The following is an 18697-nucleotide window of genomic DNA, read 5'->3' on the forward strand; positions in this document are numbered from 1 at the left end:
TGCCTGATGAGGTGTAGGAGCAATCCTCACTTACCTCAGCTATGTTTTAACACTCTTACATGTATTACACCTTTGAGGAAAGATTTCCCTTTGAGGAAGGGGATAGCTTCCGTGACCACAGGATACTAGAGGCCTTTGCGTCTTGGCCTTTGTATCATTTTCACTGGCTGGAAGGTATCTTCCCTCCTTCCCTCCCTCTGGTGCCTCCTTCCTGTCCCCAGCTCCTCTTTATCACTTTCATCTTCTAACTACCTCTACTTATAAAGGACCTAGTTCAGGTGCCAGGTGGATTTCTCTGTCATCCTTTCCGAAGATCATAGCAACCTTCCATGGATTCAGCCTTCTGTTCACATGTTAAAGGTTTCCCTAGGCTTCCTCAGTCAGCCTGTTGACTCATATTGACCATATCTTTTTATTTTCTGTATTTTTCATGCTTTGGTATCTGGGGCCTTGCAGATCCTGGAAGGACCGGCTCTCTCAGGGGTAGCCAGTTCCTAGAGATAGTGAGGGACAAGCCTGCCAGTGCATCTTTCATATGCAAACCAAGCTGATGCAGAGCTCCCTCCCTCAGCAGCTCCTTTACAGACCTTTGATATCTCAGGCCACTGTCTGCCTGCCCACGTATTCCCTGGGCCAGGTATCAGGCAAGTAAGGGCTGCCTCACGCCACACAGCCTACAGAGATCACTCAAGCTAGCCAGCCTTAAGCTGGTTCACCTGGCCTGTAGCCCTCATTCCTTCCTGTAGAAACCACAATAAATGCTCTTGCCCACATTTGTGCCCTTCTATCCACCTCCTGACTGATTGGTGCTTCCGTGGGTGACACCATGTGGTCAGGCATGCTCAGTCTTTTGGGATCTGAGTATAACGACTGCCTTTTCACTGACAGTCATCTCCTGATCTGATGGTCTTACCATACCTGAAAAATAATAAACCCTACATTTTATTAGCATATTTTTATTGGGGCATAATTGACATACCATATTATATTAGTTTCAGGTCTACCGCATAATGATCTGATATTTGTATATACTGCAAATGATCCCTGCAATGAGGTTAGTTAATCTTCATCACCATACATAGCTTATAGGATTTTTTTCTTGGGATGAGAACTTTTAAGATCTATTCTTTTAGCAACTTTCAAATATGTACTATAGTATTGTCAACTGTAGTCACTGTGCTGTACTTTATATATACCCCATGAGTTTGTATCTTTAGACCCTTTTCATCCCTTTGGCTCACCCCCAACTGCCTGCCTCAGGCAGCCACTTATTTGTTCTCTGTATCTCTGAGTTTAATAAAACCTACATTTTATTTTTATTTATTTTTTATTTTTTAAGATGTTATTTATTTATTCATGAAAGACACACAGAGAGAGAGAGGGGCAGAGACACAGGAAGAGGGAGAAGCAGGCTCCATGTAGGAGCCCGATGTGGGACTCAATCCCGGGACTCCAGGATCACGCCCTGGGCTGAAGGCAGATGCTCAACCGCTGAGCCTAAAACCTACATTTTAAAATGCTCATGTCAAATTCCATATACCATTAATCCCAACCATTTGGCTACTGTGTTCTGCTGAGATTGAAGAGCTAATGAATGAAGAGCTCATTTGGTTGCTTCTCCAGCAGACCCGGTAGATCCAGGTTCTGTTTACTGGGAAATGAACCCATTTAACCCCTGAGAGGAGAACCCTAAGTTGTTGTTTCCCTTCCCTTCCCAAAAGGCTACTTAAAAAAAAAACACTATATATATATATATATATATATATATATATATATATATATATATATATTTATTTATGAAAGTCACACAGAGACAGAAGCAGGTTCCCTGCAGGGAGCCTGATGCAGGGGCTCCATCCTAGGACCCTGGGATCACACCCTGAGCTGAAGGCAGAAGCTCAACAGTTGAGCCACTAAGGCGCCCCTAGCAGGCCACTTCTTGACAAGAAAACATCCAGTGTTACAGTCACCTGGATATTCCCTGTCCTCTATCCTGCAAATGCTGGAGCTTGATGGTGGTGGGCTCTGCTCTACTGGAACACTGATGTGTATATTTTTACATTTTCTTGGTATTATGATGTTTGACATCTTGAAAAATCTTTCTGGTTGGGGAGAGACTGCCCTTCTGGAAACTAGGGTATACTTGTAGATAGCAAGGGCCTAGCAGTAGCATGCTTTTGATATGCAAACTAACCAATCTAGAGGTGACCTCCTCTTTTACCTTGTATCCCAGGAAGCAGTATGCTTCTGCCTTAATATTCCCAGGGCTACATACCAGGCAACTAGGGACAACCCCATAGCCCAAAGCCCACCAAAATATTCAAAATAGCTGATCCCAAACTGTTTACCTTGATCTGGGAGGAACCCCAATGAAGACCGTGGCCTAGTTACTCCTTTTGCTCCTTCTTTTGCTTTCTGGCCATGTTTTTCCACGTGGTCCTGCCAGGTGTGGCATGCCTCCTTTCTCTAGAACCTGAGAATGTAACAAATTTTGTCTTCTTGAGCCTCTCTTGTGTCTACTCTTGTGGCTGCATCTGACTGATTATCTCATAAAAAAGGATAAAACAGGTGACCATGGGATGTGAGGTTCATATATGCTTGGCTGAAGCTCCTGGGAGGAGGAGAGCTCAAGGGACTGTGCCCCCTGCTACTTCTCTGCTTGCCATCCTCTCCCTCCTGTAAACCTAGCGATGTGTGTCCATGACCCCCTTGTGAAACAGTTTCCAAACTGGTCATTAGCCACGCCTGCATTTAAGGATAAAGTGACTTCTGTGATGACAGGAAGTCAATTTACTCCTCTGATAGACTGTCGACTAATAACAAGTGGTGGAATCATTGCTTTCTTCCCACTTAATAAATATTCCATGGATAATTGAAGCTTATTGAATTAGTTGGGCCACAAAGGCTTCTTCCTCCTTTGCTGGGAATGCAGCCAGAGCTGTCTTCAAAAGGCACGTGCACGCGTGCTTACACTGAACAAATTCCCTGGGAGAGAGAAAGCAGAGGAGTTAGAAAGGCAGAGAAATGCAAGATGGAGCACCAGAGGAAAGAAATATATTAAAGCTTCAGTAGATTATGCAAAAAGAATGGCGGTATATTCCACAAGAGAAGGAGATGATGCTATTTGTGGCTTTGTGTATCCTGTTTCTTTTTGTGATTCAACTGAAAGAAATGAATAACGTGGGGAGGGTGGAAAAGCTGATGGAAATCCAGAGCCCGATACCTTGGTGTCATGGTCCTGCCTTTGTCCTTGTTTTCTGGAAGCCAACAGGAGCAGCCTCTCCCGCCTAGTGGAGAAACAGAACTAGTTTTCATGCAGCCTGCACAGCTGGAATCAGAGATAAGGTGCAGAGTTTTCTTTCATTGCCTCAGCAGCCTGTGCCTTTTCAATTAGTGCAGCCAACTTGGTGGGGGACGTGGGAGACAGAGAGCCAACACCTGCTCTGTTCTCAGCCGTGGAGGCAGACCACATGGGCAGACTGCATGGAATTTATGTTTTGCTTCCTTCCCAGGAGAGGAGGACCATCTTAGAGGCAGTCCTGTGGGTGGAGGAGAGGGAGGGCTTTGGACAAAAGACTACCTGGGTGCAAATCCTGCCTACGGTAATCCCAAGTCCTTGGGCAAATTGCACCATCTACTTGCCAGCTAGAAGATAGCGTGCTGAACAGAGGGACTTTGATTCTAAGGGGGAAGGTAGTCTAAGAACAGGTCAAGAGAAAACAAAAGAATAGCAGATTATAATAAACGTTACAAAAGAAACACAGGGTCTGAGAGACTGACTGATGGTGGAGAAGATGGGGAAGAGGACCAAGTTAGACGTGGTTCCTATAGTCAGGGGCCTCCTGTCCTAGCGGGACTGTCTCTCTCTCTCTTTCACACACACACACACACACACACACACACACACACCATGAACAGCTATGAAAGAAAGAAGAAAGAAAGAAAGAAAGAAAGAAAGAAAGAAAGAAAGAAAGAAAGAAAGAAAGGCCTGAGAGAAAGAAAGAAGAAAGGCAGTGGCATGTAGGTGAGTGAATCTACTTTGGGTGGGTTTCCATGAGGTCAGAGGTGACCTCTAAGGAGGTGACACTTGAGCTAATAAAAGAACTGAGAGTGCTCGCTGTACAACAGTGGGAGGACATTCTGATTCAAGGCAGCAAGAGCAGCCTACATGAAGGCCCAGAGGAGAGAAGGGGGTTGGAGCTCTGGAGGCAGTGGCAGCCTAGTGTGGCTGGAGTGCCTGGGGCAGAATGAAGCCAGAGCGCCTGCTGGAGGCCTCCTCACACATGGCTGTGTAGGCTCTGATGAGAATTTTGGATTCTCTTCTAAGTGCAGAAGAAGGCATTTTAGGCAGGGGAATGACATGAGCCAGTTTATTTTTAAAGACATTCATGTCAGTTCTTTCTTAGTCTCCGTAAAATGGAGATACTAATAATATTGCCTTGGGAGGGTCGTGTGAGGACTGAATGAGGCTGAACTATAAAGCAGTTAGCCGGGGATCCCTGGGTGGCACAGCGGTTTGGCGCCTGCCTTTGGCCCAGGGCGCGATCCTGGAGACCCGGGATCGAATCCCACATCAGGCTCCCGGTGCATGGAGCCTGCTTCTCCCTCTGCCTGTGTCTCTGCCTCTCTCTCTCTCTCTCTCACTGTGTGCCTATCATAAAAAAAAAAAAAAAAAAAAAAAAAAGCAGTTAGCCCAGTGGCTAGCACACAGCATGTTGTCTACCATTGTTGTTACTCATGCAAGGCTGGGTCTTGGATCCTAACCCTGGTTGTTTTCATCCCAGCCCCTTGGAGCTGCCTTGTGGGGACAAGGTGAGGATAGACAGTCTCTGTGTCTGTCTGCCTACCTGTCCTCTTTACGGATAGATGGAGCACACAGAGGTGGAATTAAAATATTTCTCAGAACACAAATTTGGACCTGCTTTGATTCCAACAATGGGCAGTGAAACTCCAAATTCCCTGACTGTAATAATTTTCATTCAAGAGCTATGAAAGGTCTTCCTTGGGCCTAAGCAACCACAGAATACCTGACTTTAAGCTAAAACCTTTTGGCTTTCTAGTGAACCCTCAATGTTGGATATTCTCTTTCATCCCCATTCCATTGTCCACCCAGTTGTCCTGGGAGGCTGGCCTCTGCGTGTCACATCCCCTCTGATTGGCCGACAATGTGGATGAAGGCGGGAGATAGAGGGCAGATAGGTAAAGGGTCTGAATATTCATTCCTCCTGTTTTCTCCCTGTCCAGCTGCCTGGAGAGTGGCCCCAACTACACTGTGGGTTTCTCTGGATTCAGGTAACCCCTCTTTCCTCTGACATCTCAGGCCCAGAGGTTGTAGCAGTTTCCTCTTGTTGCTACCCAGAGATGCCTTTTGGTTTCCTTAATGTGGCCCACATCTTGATAAATCGTCACTTCATTAAATTCTCGTTAATCACCCCTTTTAGTATGCGCCGTCTGTTCCCTCCTGGGATCCTACCCATATACCCTCTAAGAGAAAAGTCTTCAAAATGTGCCCTTATTATAAAGTTCTAGCAAAGTTAAATGTAGCTATATTTAAATAGATATATTTCAGTGATTTGAGAAGTACCACCCCCCGCACATACATGTCAGCATTTCCAAAGTTAGGATGACTTGCAAATGTAGGTTTTTACTCTTGCTGCCAGTGCTGCATCTGTTGCTCTTTTCCGGCGCATGTGTGAACGTGGTCATTGCTGGTCGCCTGGTCATCATTTTAATGGGTTTTGTTCATTGTTGGTACTATTCAGTGCTGTTGAAAATATTTACATTATGATTCAGCTCTAGAATGACGTAATTGTGTACACAAAGGCACAGAATAGAGCAGTGAGGCATAATTCTGATATCAGTGTAGCACATATCCATCTTGGCGGAATGCGGACAATTCCATATTTTTAAAGGACTTTATGGGACTTGGGAAAGGCAGTTACCCAAAAGCTGTTGGAGCCCTGTTACATGTGTTACCGAGATATGTGCCAAAGGACTGCCTACAATAGGACAAGTGACCAACCAAAGGCATATGAATTCCCAAATCCCTTAGAATAAATCTAACAAATTTCAAGGAAGCAAGGAGCTGGTGTCACTGATTGGCAGTCTTTTTTTTTTTTTTTTTCCTTCTTAGTGGTACATAAAATAATGGTGTGCTCTATAAACCGTTAACATCTTAGGTTCATTGAAATAACGATGTTTCCTAGAATGCCATTTCCTGAATTCTAGCCCATGTATTGACTGCAATCCTACCTTTCTGGCAAATTTACAGAGAAACAAAGAATAGCAATCATCCTCAGGCCAGTGGACGATGTGTTTCTCAACTCCGCCTCCCAGCCTCTGATCTCACATAGCATAAAGGTTTTGATATTGAGGCTTGATGAATTATCAAACCTCTGAGAAGTCCAGAGGCTCCCTGAGTAGGATGCAGAGGACATTGCTGCTTGGAGGGACAGTTCTCCTTAGCTGGGGCAATTGCGTGCTTTACCTACAAGTCTTGATGGAGTAACTGAGAATAGGCCTTAAAATATGATTCCAGGAAGAAATCAGGCTGCAATTGAATACAAATTCAATAAAGTAGGAACACGTGACCCACAGCACTGCTGCTGTTTTCATTCAAGCTGCTGATGGCTAACACCACAGGGGCACATGGCCTTGCTGGGCAAGCTGGTGAGGTGGCTCCTCTGATTAGGCCGTGGATGCACAGGACTTTATTTAAGAAGAGTTGAAGGTGCTTAAACTGTGTCAAGTCCCCCAAATGAAAGTAAGCATGGTCTTCTTGTGTAATATGTATATAAAACGTAATACTGCTTTTCTTTTTTTTAATTAAAAAAAATTTTTTTTAAATACTGCTTTTCAAATACCATCTTCCCAGTGTTGTGCTGATGGATAAATGGCTTGAGGGTGGTTTCTGTGAAGATGAGTTTAGAACTCTGTCCTCGAAGTTGAAAAAAAAAATTAACTTAAGTAAAATCTAATGGTCTGTTAATGGGTTATATACATAAAGGGTAGGAATCAGAATCAGAGATGGACAAAGAAACTATTGAGGTGGAGATTTTATTCTAAAGATAGTTCACGTGCTGTGCTAGGTGTCTTCCTTTTGTTACTTGGTCCCTCTCACCTCCCTCATTCTTTTTTTTTTTACACCTTGCTCTGCTCTGAAAGTTGACCTGTGTGGATCCCACAAAGGATCTGTCTTCTGGTTTCCACTTGTGTCTGCTCAGTAAGAAGCCCAGTGGATCAGAGGAGGGGAATGAATGAGGCCTAGGACTCCTGGCCCTGAGGCTATCTGCTGCAAGGTTGCCTGAATGGCTGTATCCATCTGTGGGATCACAGCTCTTCTCAAGATGTGGTCTCTCCACTTCTTCTCCCTCTAGATTCTGGTGCTGTTTCTTTCCCTTCCTCCCTTAAGCCTGGTCAGTATCAGTTTGGCTAAGAATAAGCTGCAGGTTCCTTCTTTGTCCCTGTGGCTCCCCTATACACACAGCTTTGTGAATAAGTTCTCTTACTTCAAGTTCAATAAGTTACTCTTACTTTGTGAATAAGTAGTGCCATCTACTTCCCCCCGAAACCCTGATGGCTATAGATCCAGATACTTTCATTTCCATGGGAGATGTTGTCTTCTACAACACTTGAAAATGAGAAATCGGAATTGTTTTGGTCCATTTCATTAGGCCTGCATTTCATAGATAAATGCAAAGACCTGACCCTCAAGATCTAATTCCCCGACCTTTTTGGGGTGTCCAGAAGTTTGGATGAGCTCAGATTGAATTTTGGGGGTTTGAAACTCTAGGTCTGGGACAAGGAGGGTGATTTATTTGGAAAGTGATGCGTTGGCTTTAGTGTTGTTCATCTGAATAAGATACTTTAGTGATGACCATTTCCGTATCTCTTATTCTTTAGCTCTTCCATCCCTTCTCGGACTAATAAAATCAGAGACAACTCCTAGCCTGAAAATTAGTGTGGAAATCTAAAAATCTATTCGTGTATAATAGTACAAACTTGCTGGATATGAAGTTTGGTGAGTTTGTCTTTCTAAAGAGAATTAGACTTAACATTTTGTAGTCACAATTGCAAGGGATACCCAAGGGGAAGTAAACGCTTCTGTGGACAGTTGTTGAGGATGTGTACTGGTACCTGTAGGGGGCACCATTCATACATACTATTATTATGCAGTGCACGACCTGCACCTCTGTGTGCAGGAGTCCAAGGAGGGGCCACGATTGCCTTCAGTGTTGCTGTGTCAGAATTCAGGTGGAGTTTATTGTCCACATTGTTTTTGGCCCCTCTGCATTTAAGCTTATGCGTTAACTTCAAATATCTGATTTATGGTGTGAATTTTGCTTTTACTTTTGGCTCTTTATATAGTATAACTAAATGTTCCCCTTAAAATGTTTCAGTGTCTGAGAGTATTCTGTGGTAAATTCAACTTGGGGAGCACCAGGATGAAGAGAAGGAACACTGGACCTGGTATTCGGAGGCCTGGAATCAAAACTTGACTAGACATTTGTGAACCAAGTCCTTTAGGACTCTCAGAACCTCAAGTTTCTTAACTGTAAAACATGACTAATAGTGGCTTTTTTGTAGATTTCGGTGGATAAACAAGATTACATATTTTGAAAGAGCCTGACACACAATAAATGCTTGGTAAATATTGGTTTACTCTTACAAGGCAAAGCCCATAAAAGTGAAATAGCTTCTTATAATGCTGTTATATGTAAATTTTTAGAAAGGTGAGACTCTCAGGTGCCAGTTTAGAAATGTCTTCTTGCGAGAACTGTCCTGAGAGGCTTAAGAGGGCTGTCCAGTTGGAGTTGAAGCTGGCTGCAGAGATGGAAGTCTGAAGTCTTTGGATCGATTAAAAACTGTTCCTGGCTTGTGCTTCTCCCTCTGACATCTTGAGTCTTCCTATCTCTCGACAGGGCCATCTGGTTAGGAGGCATTTCTCTTTGCATTCAAATGTGTACACAGCCGCCTTTTGTGATTAGAGAGGTCATATAGTTAGAGCTGGGTTCTTTCACTCTTCTCCTGATTTGGAATTCATGTCATCTAGTGATGCTGGATGCTGGGAAGGTGATTTTTAGACCCAAGTGTGGTCCTTCTTGCCAAGATGCTGAAGTATCCCCTATGGATGGATGCTCTCAAACATAATATGTGTGAGGTCCAAAAAAATCTAAGATAAAACCATTGCATGAGATGCCTGTGGATGGTTACCCCTGTGATGGATTCTCATTTGCCGGTTTGCTGCTCTCAGCTCTTCTGGTCATGTCTCTTGAACGTTGTTTTTTTTACAGTGATGGGGTTGGGGAGTGGGAAGTGAAGGATGCTATAGATTAGAGAAAGGTTTGACTTGAAAAGGGCCACCATCTATTCTGCTAATGAATTACTCCTGATTCTTGAAGCCAAACTTTTCCATCTTCTGTGATTCCACAAGCAAAACAACCAAGGAGGACGGGTTCCAGTAACAATAAAGATATCTTGCACTTGTATAATGCTTTGTACTCTGGAAAGCAGCTTTGCCTGTATAATCTTATTTGACCCTCTTGTAAACCCAATGAGGTGGTTTGGAAGGCATTATTTTCTTTATTTTACAGCTATGGAATCCAAGAAGATATTAAGTGTCTCGCCATGATCTCATAGCATGTAAGTGATAGAGTCCAGGTCTCCTAGGTCCTAGTCTACTATTTTTTATATTATACCAAATCATCTTGAGCATTCATATTCTTCTTAAAAAGTTTTATTTTTATATTTTTTAAAGATTTTATTTATTCATGAGAAACACACAGAGAGAAGCAGAGACATAGGCAGAGGGAGAAGCAGGCTCCCTGTGGGGAGCCCAATGAGGAACTTTATTCCAGGGCCCCAGGGTCATGACCTAAGCCAAAGGCAGACACTCAATCACTGAGCCACCGAGGTTCCTCTCTTCTTAAATATTTTTAAATGAATGCTTATGTAATAAGTATCCATGATTTAAAATTCAAGAAGGTATAATAGATATGGAATGAAAAGGAAGTCTTCTCCTTTTTCCACTCCCTCAAAAATGTATTGACCCTTTCTGGATGCAATCACCATTCCTTGTTTCTAGTGTGTTCCTTTGGTCATTTACATTTCCTTTGGTTCCTTTACATTTATAAATGTAAATGTATATCTTTCCCCCTTCTCTATGGACTTAAAAAAATAGGCTGTAAGGAATACCCTAGAGAAGTTTGCCTGGAAAAGTTAGGGAATGATCTCACTTAGGGATTTCTGAGAAATACAGCTGATCTTTGTAGCTTACCTTTTGGGGGTCTTAAAATGGTACGTTTTAGCTTTACGAATATAAAAGACAATAGCTTTGCACTATAGATCTTGAAAGTGATTGAAGCACATTTTAAAGAGGTTCTTACTGTGAAACTTTTTTCTCAAATGATGGTAATAATAATAATAAAATAGAAGTAGTAGCTATAAAATAAAATAAAAATAAAAAAATGAAGAAGTAGTAGCTATAAGAGATTTACTAAATGTCAATTGCTCTTCTAAGTACTTATTGTGTAATATTTCCTCTAATCCTCACAATATTATGATAAAGGTACTATATTATCCATTTTTGCAGCTGAGAAAGCGAAGTCTCCGAAGGGTTAAGTAATTTGCCCAAGGGCACACATATAATAAATGTTGGAACTGGAATTCAAAGCCTGACCTCAACTCTCACATTCTTAACCCTTTTATCACTGTGAAGAAAATAATTCTTGCAAGTTGAAAAGTTCTTGGGAAATATTCCATTTAGAAAGCAGGAATATTTGGATAGCTTGCCCTTTTCACTCCTGGCTTACTTCTGATGTTAAAGTTGTCACTTAGTGTTGTTCTGCTTTGGCTTTCTATCTGAAGTCTTTCCCTTCTCCTGCCTGAAGATTATACTTGAGGATCAGGAATTTGCTTTCTGGTTTATAAGGTAATTATTTATCTATGTTCACAATCTAAACCAGTGCTATAAGAGCTTTCTCTTAAGTGTTTCATACTGTTTTCTGAAACTTGAAGTCATCTGGATGGGACTTGAGAAATGGCAGTTGGAGAAAGCCACTAATGTAACAGAACTTTGGGTTCTTCTGTACCCCACTGTTAGAGTTAGCTCCTCTAATAAAGCTTCACTATTCCATAATGGCACCATGCATCAGCTGTTCTGATAGGTCTATTGTTTATAATCTTGTTCTTGAGCTCTCTGAGGTGAAGCACCAGTTTGGTTTTTCCCAATCTGTTGCACACCAGTGCTAACTAACGCTCAGTTCCTTCATGTGGAACACACCAGGCTAGTTCCACACCTGAACTGGTCTGCACCTTATTCAATGAGATGAGTCCATGGATGGTGTACTTGGATGTCATGTCATCGTCAGATGGCTAAAGGAGTTACTAGGTGCTCACTCTCTTGCAAATCAACAGTTTGGGAGCCAGCAGTAGTATGAGTGCCACACTTTGAATAGGCCTTTGTACAGGATGCTGTGAACTGATTAAACAAACGAGCGCTAGCACCCAGCTGCTTCACTGGGAAAATTAAAGCCAGTGCTTTCATTTTCTTATTTATTTACAGCTTTAAAAAAAAGGTTTATGTATTTATTTGGTGGGGGGCGATGGCGGGGTTGGGGGGAGAGAAAAGGAGACAGGAGGGGCAGAGGGAGAGAGTCCAAGCCCACTCTACACCAAGTGTGGAGTCTAATGCCGGGTTCCATCCCACAACTCTGAGATTATGACCTGACCTGAAACAAAGAGCTGGGCACTTAACCGATTGAGCCACCCAGGTGTCCCTTATTTATTGCTTTTGATAAGAGGATTTCCTCCTAAGTGTGGTCCTACACTTTACCTTTTCTTTTATCGGGGAAGGGGTTGGCTGGTGGACATAACTTGTCACCCAAACTTACCAGAATAGGTATCCTGTTCTGAAGATGAAATAAAGTTGCCAGTGTTATTGAGCACACAATTTTCACCCTTATGGTGCTATGCCAGGAAAAAAAAAATCAATGTGTGCCAGCTGGGGTAAAAACAAAGAGATAAGCAGCAAAAGAGAAAGTTGGAGTCAACATAGCGAAGAGAGATATCCAGTCATCCATTCACCTGAGAGCTATGGAAGGCTCAGCCTGCTATGTACTCGTCATCCATCCCAAATTGCCTGTTGCCACCCAGCAGGGAGAGAACCTGTCATTTAAACGACATTCTGAAATCTGGTTTTAGGAAAACTGGTGATTTCATTGAAAACCTGAAATCCTCAGTTGAACTTTCTTTCTCTTAAGTTAATGGAAAAACTTCCCCAAATATCATCAGTCATTTCTGAGCATTATTAGCCTATCAGCATATGCCTTTTTGCCATACAGCTTTTTGCTCTGTAGAGAAGAAAGTCCTTGTGATATTTTATCGTAGGCTTGGATCACTTAGGCAATGCAAAAGATTGTGAGAACTAATTGCCTACTCCCGTGATGCTGCTGCACATTGTTGTACACTTCCTTCTTACTCACTGTTAGGCAACTCTAAGTTGAAACTTCACTGGTATTAGCTGGAGCTGCTTTTGATGAGAGGGTAACAAGAGAAATCTCTTCGGGGGTGGGGGTGGTTCTCAAGCAATGATCTGAGCATCATCCAGTCCAGATCACCTGGTACTTATAAAAATGCAGATACCAGAAATACTGAATCAGAATCTCTAGAGGTGAGATTATAGCATCTGAATTTTTAACAACCTCCCTGTGGAGTCCTGAGCTCATAAAAGTTTAATAACCACTAGTTTGGAGGTGACACTCATTTCAACATAATCCTTAAGCTCTGCCTACATGTCTCCAAGGTGTTTCTCCAAATTCCATGATCCCAAGTATGCTAAAATGCAGGAATTTGTGTCAAAATAACACTAGCTAGCAATGAAAAGCCCTAATCTTCCTGAATGTCCTAAACGTCCCCCTGAGGCTATCACTGTTGCTAGGCTTCCAGCTCCGGCTTTCCCTCACTGTTGGCTTCCTCACTAACAGGGTGCGGCTCCCCCTGTCCTGGGCTGTGCTTTACTACTCCTCGGCTAGGCTGCCAGCATTTCTTTTGAGTCTGTCAACTAGTAGGTTGCTGTCAGTGTGTAAAAGCTCAGCCCTAAAGGTTGACCTACTAGGGTTGAGTCCTGGCCCTGTTGCTTACCATCTGTGACCCTATTCTGGTTGAATTCTCACACTGTGGTTCCTCATGTCTGAAATGGAGAGAATAATGGTTCATCCCTTTTAGGACTGTGTCAGGATTAAATGAGACTGTCCACGTACCTGACACATACGTACTCAGTAACTGTTAGCTGTCATGATATGAACACTAAATATGGAAACACGGCATGTATCATTAACGTTACCAGAAACCCTAGATATAGGGCCATTTCCTTGGCCTTGAGCCCCAGTTGAGGTGGTGGTCCCTCTGCCCAGTCTCAGGGCAGGGCCATTCTTGCCCCTTGGGCATTGCTTCGCTTGGTCAGAGCACTGTTGTAGGCACACAAATCTACACTTACCCAACTGCCTACTCTCCGCCTTTGTCTGAATCTCCCACAGGGCCTGCGTGCTGACATGTCCACAGGTGAGCTTTCATCTTCCCTCCCAAGATGGCCTCTTTCAGGTTTCCTTTCTTAGCAAAAGGTACCATGATCCAGTTGTACAAAACAAGAAACCTAAAAGGCATATTTCATCCCAACACCACCCTACCCTTTAACTCTCATACAGAATCTGTCACCAAGGCCAGTGAACTTAACTTTACAAATTTCTCTAGCCTATCTATTTCTCTCATCTTTACTGCCACCACCCCAGTTCAGGCTATATTATTTTTTTTATAACCTCAGTAGGTCCCCCTAACTGGTTTTCTGATCCCACATGTGCTGATCCCACATATGCCTTCTCCAATATATTCTCTCCATGTCCAGAATAATTAGAACACAAATTTGGTTAGAGCACCATCCCCCCTCCTTCATCTATTCCACTGTATGCTTCTTGACATTTATTTTATTTGACATTCTTGACAGGTATATTATTTGACATTAAATTATACTTTTTTTTTGTTTGTTTGATTTCTGGCTGCCCCCTGAAATGTAAGCTCCATGAAGACAGGAACTTTGTGTTTACTGTAGATGAGTGCCTGACTCATGGGAGGCATTCAACTGTTCAGTGAACGTCACTCTCTGTCAAGGCCTTCCCTTTGCTCTCAGGATAAGGACCCATAGCATGGCCCACAGGTCCTGTGAACTCTGGGCCTTAAGTCTCTCTGGCTTTAGCTCCCATTCCTTCTCTAAACCTTAAGCATTGGGGGAAAAGCCAATTTTACTTTTCTTGAAGAGGTCATGTTTCTTTCTGCTTCAGAGCCTTTGCACTTGCTGCTCATTCTGCCTGGAGCCTCTTTCTTCACCTAGCTGACACCTTCTTCTCAGTCACATCTCTCTGCAGCAGTATCTTTAATAGCCTCCCCACACTAGGCTAGGTTTCCTTGTTAATGCTCTTCACTCAGCAATTTTCTTTGTAGTATTTATCACAATGTGCAATTCTATACCCGTTAAAGGGATTATTTGATTAATATCTCTATTCCAGTAGCCCAAAGATCCACACAAGCTATGGTCACAGACCATATTTGGGTCCCCAGGATGGTTGGTCCAACCTGCAAATATTGCCACAGTTGATCGTTTATGTATTGTCTGTGGTTGCTTTCATGTTCGAATGGCAGAGTATGTGACCTCATTGACACAAATCAATGGGCTGATTTTCTGCAATTAGATAGAATAGTATATTTTACAAATTAGGAGTTGGTTGGTTATAAATAACATGATATTCTTACTCAGGCTGGGTTCCATCAATGAAGAAATGTATTATCTCACAAAAAGCAAGTTCAGAGCTGAGGCAGTTCTAGGTGTAGGGCATTTGTTTGTTCAACAAATATATCTCCTATGAGCCAAGCACCGTTTTAAGTGTCAATAAAACTGACAAAAATCCCTACTGTCTCAGAGATTACATTCTAGTGGGATAAGGGAAGATCTTTGGATTTTACTCTGAGCAGTATTGGGAGCCATGGAAGGGTTTTGAGCAGATGGATGAGCGACTCAAGCAGATAGATGTAGCTTTTTAAGAGGATCCCACTGACTGTTGTGCTGAGGATAATTTGTAGGGACAAATGCACAAGGGTAGAGCAGGGAGGTCAGTTAGGAGGCTGCCACAATAATTCAAGGGAGAGCTGATGATGGCTTGGACCAGGGTGGTAGTGGTGGAGGGGTTAGGAAGTGATTGGAATCCACATGCCTCAGGATGAAATACAGTGACATTTCAAGGGCTAGAGATGATGCTGTTGTTTTGGGAATTGTGAAATGTGCCTCAAAAAATGTTTGGCAACCAAAAATCTTTGTAGGCATAGAGTGGTTTTCATTAGAACAATAAGAGCAGCATCAGCAACAATCCAAAGATAAAAAATGAGACTCAAATTCTACAAACCTCTGAAGAGCATGTGTGTCAGGTATTAATCTATTATCTCTCAGTTCCATCTCCATCCTTTATTACTTGCTCTGAGATTATGGACCTGAACCCTTTAAGCATTTCTTCTGTGCAGCAAGAACAAAGATGTTGATAGAAGGCACTGGAGGGACATTGCAGAAGGAAGGGGGGCTGTTCTTGCTGGTTCCAGTATGTTCAGTTCATCAGTCTTCCACTCTGACACTGGCTGATAGTGTTTTGCCAGGTTGACCAGAGGTAGGCTGTAGGCAGCATGACAAATGATAGGGCAGCATTTGTTCTACTTCTGCAATCAAAATATGCTACACAGCCACAGTACCTCCACCACATTCAGCTCAGTCCTGAGGGTGGTCTGGATACCGTGATCCACCGGCCCTCATCAGATGGCCTTAGCTTTTTCCTGTTGCTCAGGATGAATGCCGTCTGTATTTGCCCCGCTCTTTTCTCAGAACCAACAAAAGAGCAAATGAGCAGGGCTTAAAAATAGCTGTGATTGTCCCGCACCCGGAAGTGGCGGTGCCAGGAGCTTCACACTTCCCCTCAGAGTAAGTGAGGGGAGAGTGAGTGACCCACATGGTTCTCTTTTGTATGAGTCTGTTGTTAATGTTTCTCTGAGCTACTCTCACTCCATTCCAGTCCCAGTTTTGCTGGGCAGGTCCCTCGGTTTTGTGCCTCAGAAGGTTGACAACAGCTCATTTCACGCCTTGGTGCCACCATATCTCAGGGCTGGATCCCATTTCGTTATTCATTTCTGCTTGTCACATGGAATTCCCCAAATGATTCATGTCTCTACCTGGTACTACCACTGTGTCTGTAACATATTTCCGAAGCCATACTCCTGCCCTGTCCTAGATCAGATGTCCCTACTTTTCCGTGTACAGATGGGATTGGCCCTGCTTCTCTTGAATCTGGGCTCTGATTATGGATCCTTGCCTGGAATTCAGTACCTTTATTGATTTTTGGCTCCTGTTACCTTCCCGCTAACTCTCTGCCCCAGTTTAGTACCTCCTTTGCCTCCCCAGGCTGAGTATCCAGTGCCACTGCCTGGAATCAAAGAACTAACTCTGATATGGTCTAATTACATTAGTTGTGTATCGAGAGCTTAGTAAGAAACCATCTGGGGTTTATCATATCTCATTTATACCAAGATATCAGTAGTGCTTATCTATGAATGGTGTAATTGTGGGTTTTTAAAAAATTCTCTTCTCATTTTTTTTGGGTTAAATTTTCTGCAATGAATATATATTATTTTTTTTAAAAAGATTTTATTTTTTTATTCATGAGAGACACAGAGAGAAAGAGAAGCAGAGACACCGGCAGAGGGAGAAGCAGGCTTCATGCAAGGAGCCCAATGTGGGATTTGATTCTGGGACTCCAGGATCACACCCTGGGCTGAAGGCAGGCGGTAAACCACTGAGCCACCCAGGGATCCCCTATATTACTTTTGCTATAAGAAAAAAAAGTTATTTTTAATTTGAAAATATATATAACCATCAACAATTGAAAACAGTGACATGCATTTCTAGTTTTTCTTTTTTTAAGATTTTATTTATTGATCGATTTGATAGAAAGAGTGCACAAGCATGGGGAGAAGCAGGCAGAGGGAGAGGGAGAAGCAGGCTCCCTGCTGAGCAGAGAGCTTGACACCAGGCTCGATCCCAAGACCCTGGGATCATGACCTAAGGTGAAGGCAGATGCCTAATGGACTGAGCCACTCAGGCACCCCTGTCCTTTCTTGGTTTTTAATATTAAAATTTCCATGAAAGAAATAATTCAGAGATAACCTCACTTAGTTGCGATCTAGGGAGGGAAAACTTTTCAAACTCTCTGAAGGAGATAAATCTTATTTTTATCATTTTCCTTATTTATTTTCATTGCCAAATGCACAGCTCTGAGGAAAAGTTATCTTGAACACTCAAACTTCCTGAGCACATCCTAGTTAGAATAAATAAGCTTAGTTGTTAGAGGGTCCTCAGGGGCTCAGTGTTATTGAGACTTTGAACATATCCTCCATTTTGGGAGACAGGCCTATGATAAGGACATGCCTACTATTGTCTTGGGACCTCATTTGCAAGACTTTCCTATCAGACCTGCAGTTTGGACAGGTGTACGATGAAAATATAACCAGACCCAAAATAAACCAGGCAATAGGACAAGTTTTGAATCTTAATGCATATTATTAGTGTTCACCTCATCCTGGGGATGCATTTCAAAGAGAGATTGAAAGATAAAGGTAGATATTTGAAGGTGTATTTTACTGAGTGACATTGTTATGGGGCAATAAAAGCTGACAATAGCTGTTTTGGACAGCAGCTACTTAGGAGCTCACTTACCATTAGTTTACTTTTGTAGTAAATGGAGTGTAGGGTTTAAGAGCATAAACTCTGAAGCCGAACTGTGTGAGTTTGACTCTGTCACTTACCAGATGAGTGACTTTGGGTAAGCTACATACCCTATCTGTGCCTCAGTTTCTTCATCTCTAAAATGGGGATAATAGAATCTCAGAGTTGTTGTGAAGATTAAATAAATTAATAGATGCAAGACATTTAGAATGGTCCTTGGCACATAGTAGGTGCTATAGGTGGGTGAGCTGCTGTTGTTATTCTTTGGGGAACTGGGTAGTAAGGAATTGTTGAGACCATAGTATGGCAGACATTCTTTTTTTTTTTTGTTTTTTTTTTTAAGATTTTAATGAGAGACAGAGAGAGAGAGAGAGAGAGAGAGAGAGGCAGAGACACAGGCAGAGGGAGAAGCAGGCTCCATGCAGGGAGCCTGACATGGGACTCGATCCTGGGACTCCAGGATCAGGCCCTGGGCTGAAGGCAGCACTAAACCGCTGAGCCACCCGGGCTGCTCTGGCAGACATTCTTGTTTGGTTGAATCAACAATCATCCTCAATCCTCTTCTCTTACCCATTTCACCAGAGAGGCAAGAAGAGCTAACATTTGCTCTTACAAATGTTAAGTTGTACAGTTGTCTTTGCAATGAGAAAGGCCATGCACCCAGCTTAACCCAGGAGACATCAGTGAAAGTCTATGGCACAATTTCTTGGGATGCTTTTGCTTTCCATATAAAAAGGACAGTTGCACATGTCACAACCCACCCTTCTTACTCTTGCCTGGAACATGGATGTGATGTCTGCCACTATAGCAGGCATCTGTCATTGGCGAGGTAACAAACAGGTGGGAAACCAAGAGAATCTCATAGATACTAGCTCTAACATCCTGAAG

Source organism: Canis lupus, chromosome 2 (genome assembly GCF_003254725.2).
Source record: "Canis lupus dingo isolate Sandy chromosome 2, ASM325472v2, whole genome shotgun sequence".
Classification (NCBI taxonomy): Eukaryota; Metazoa; Chordata; class Mammalia; order Carnivora; family Canidae; genus Canis; species Canis lupus.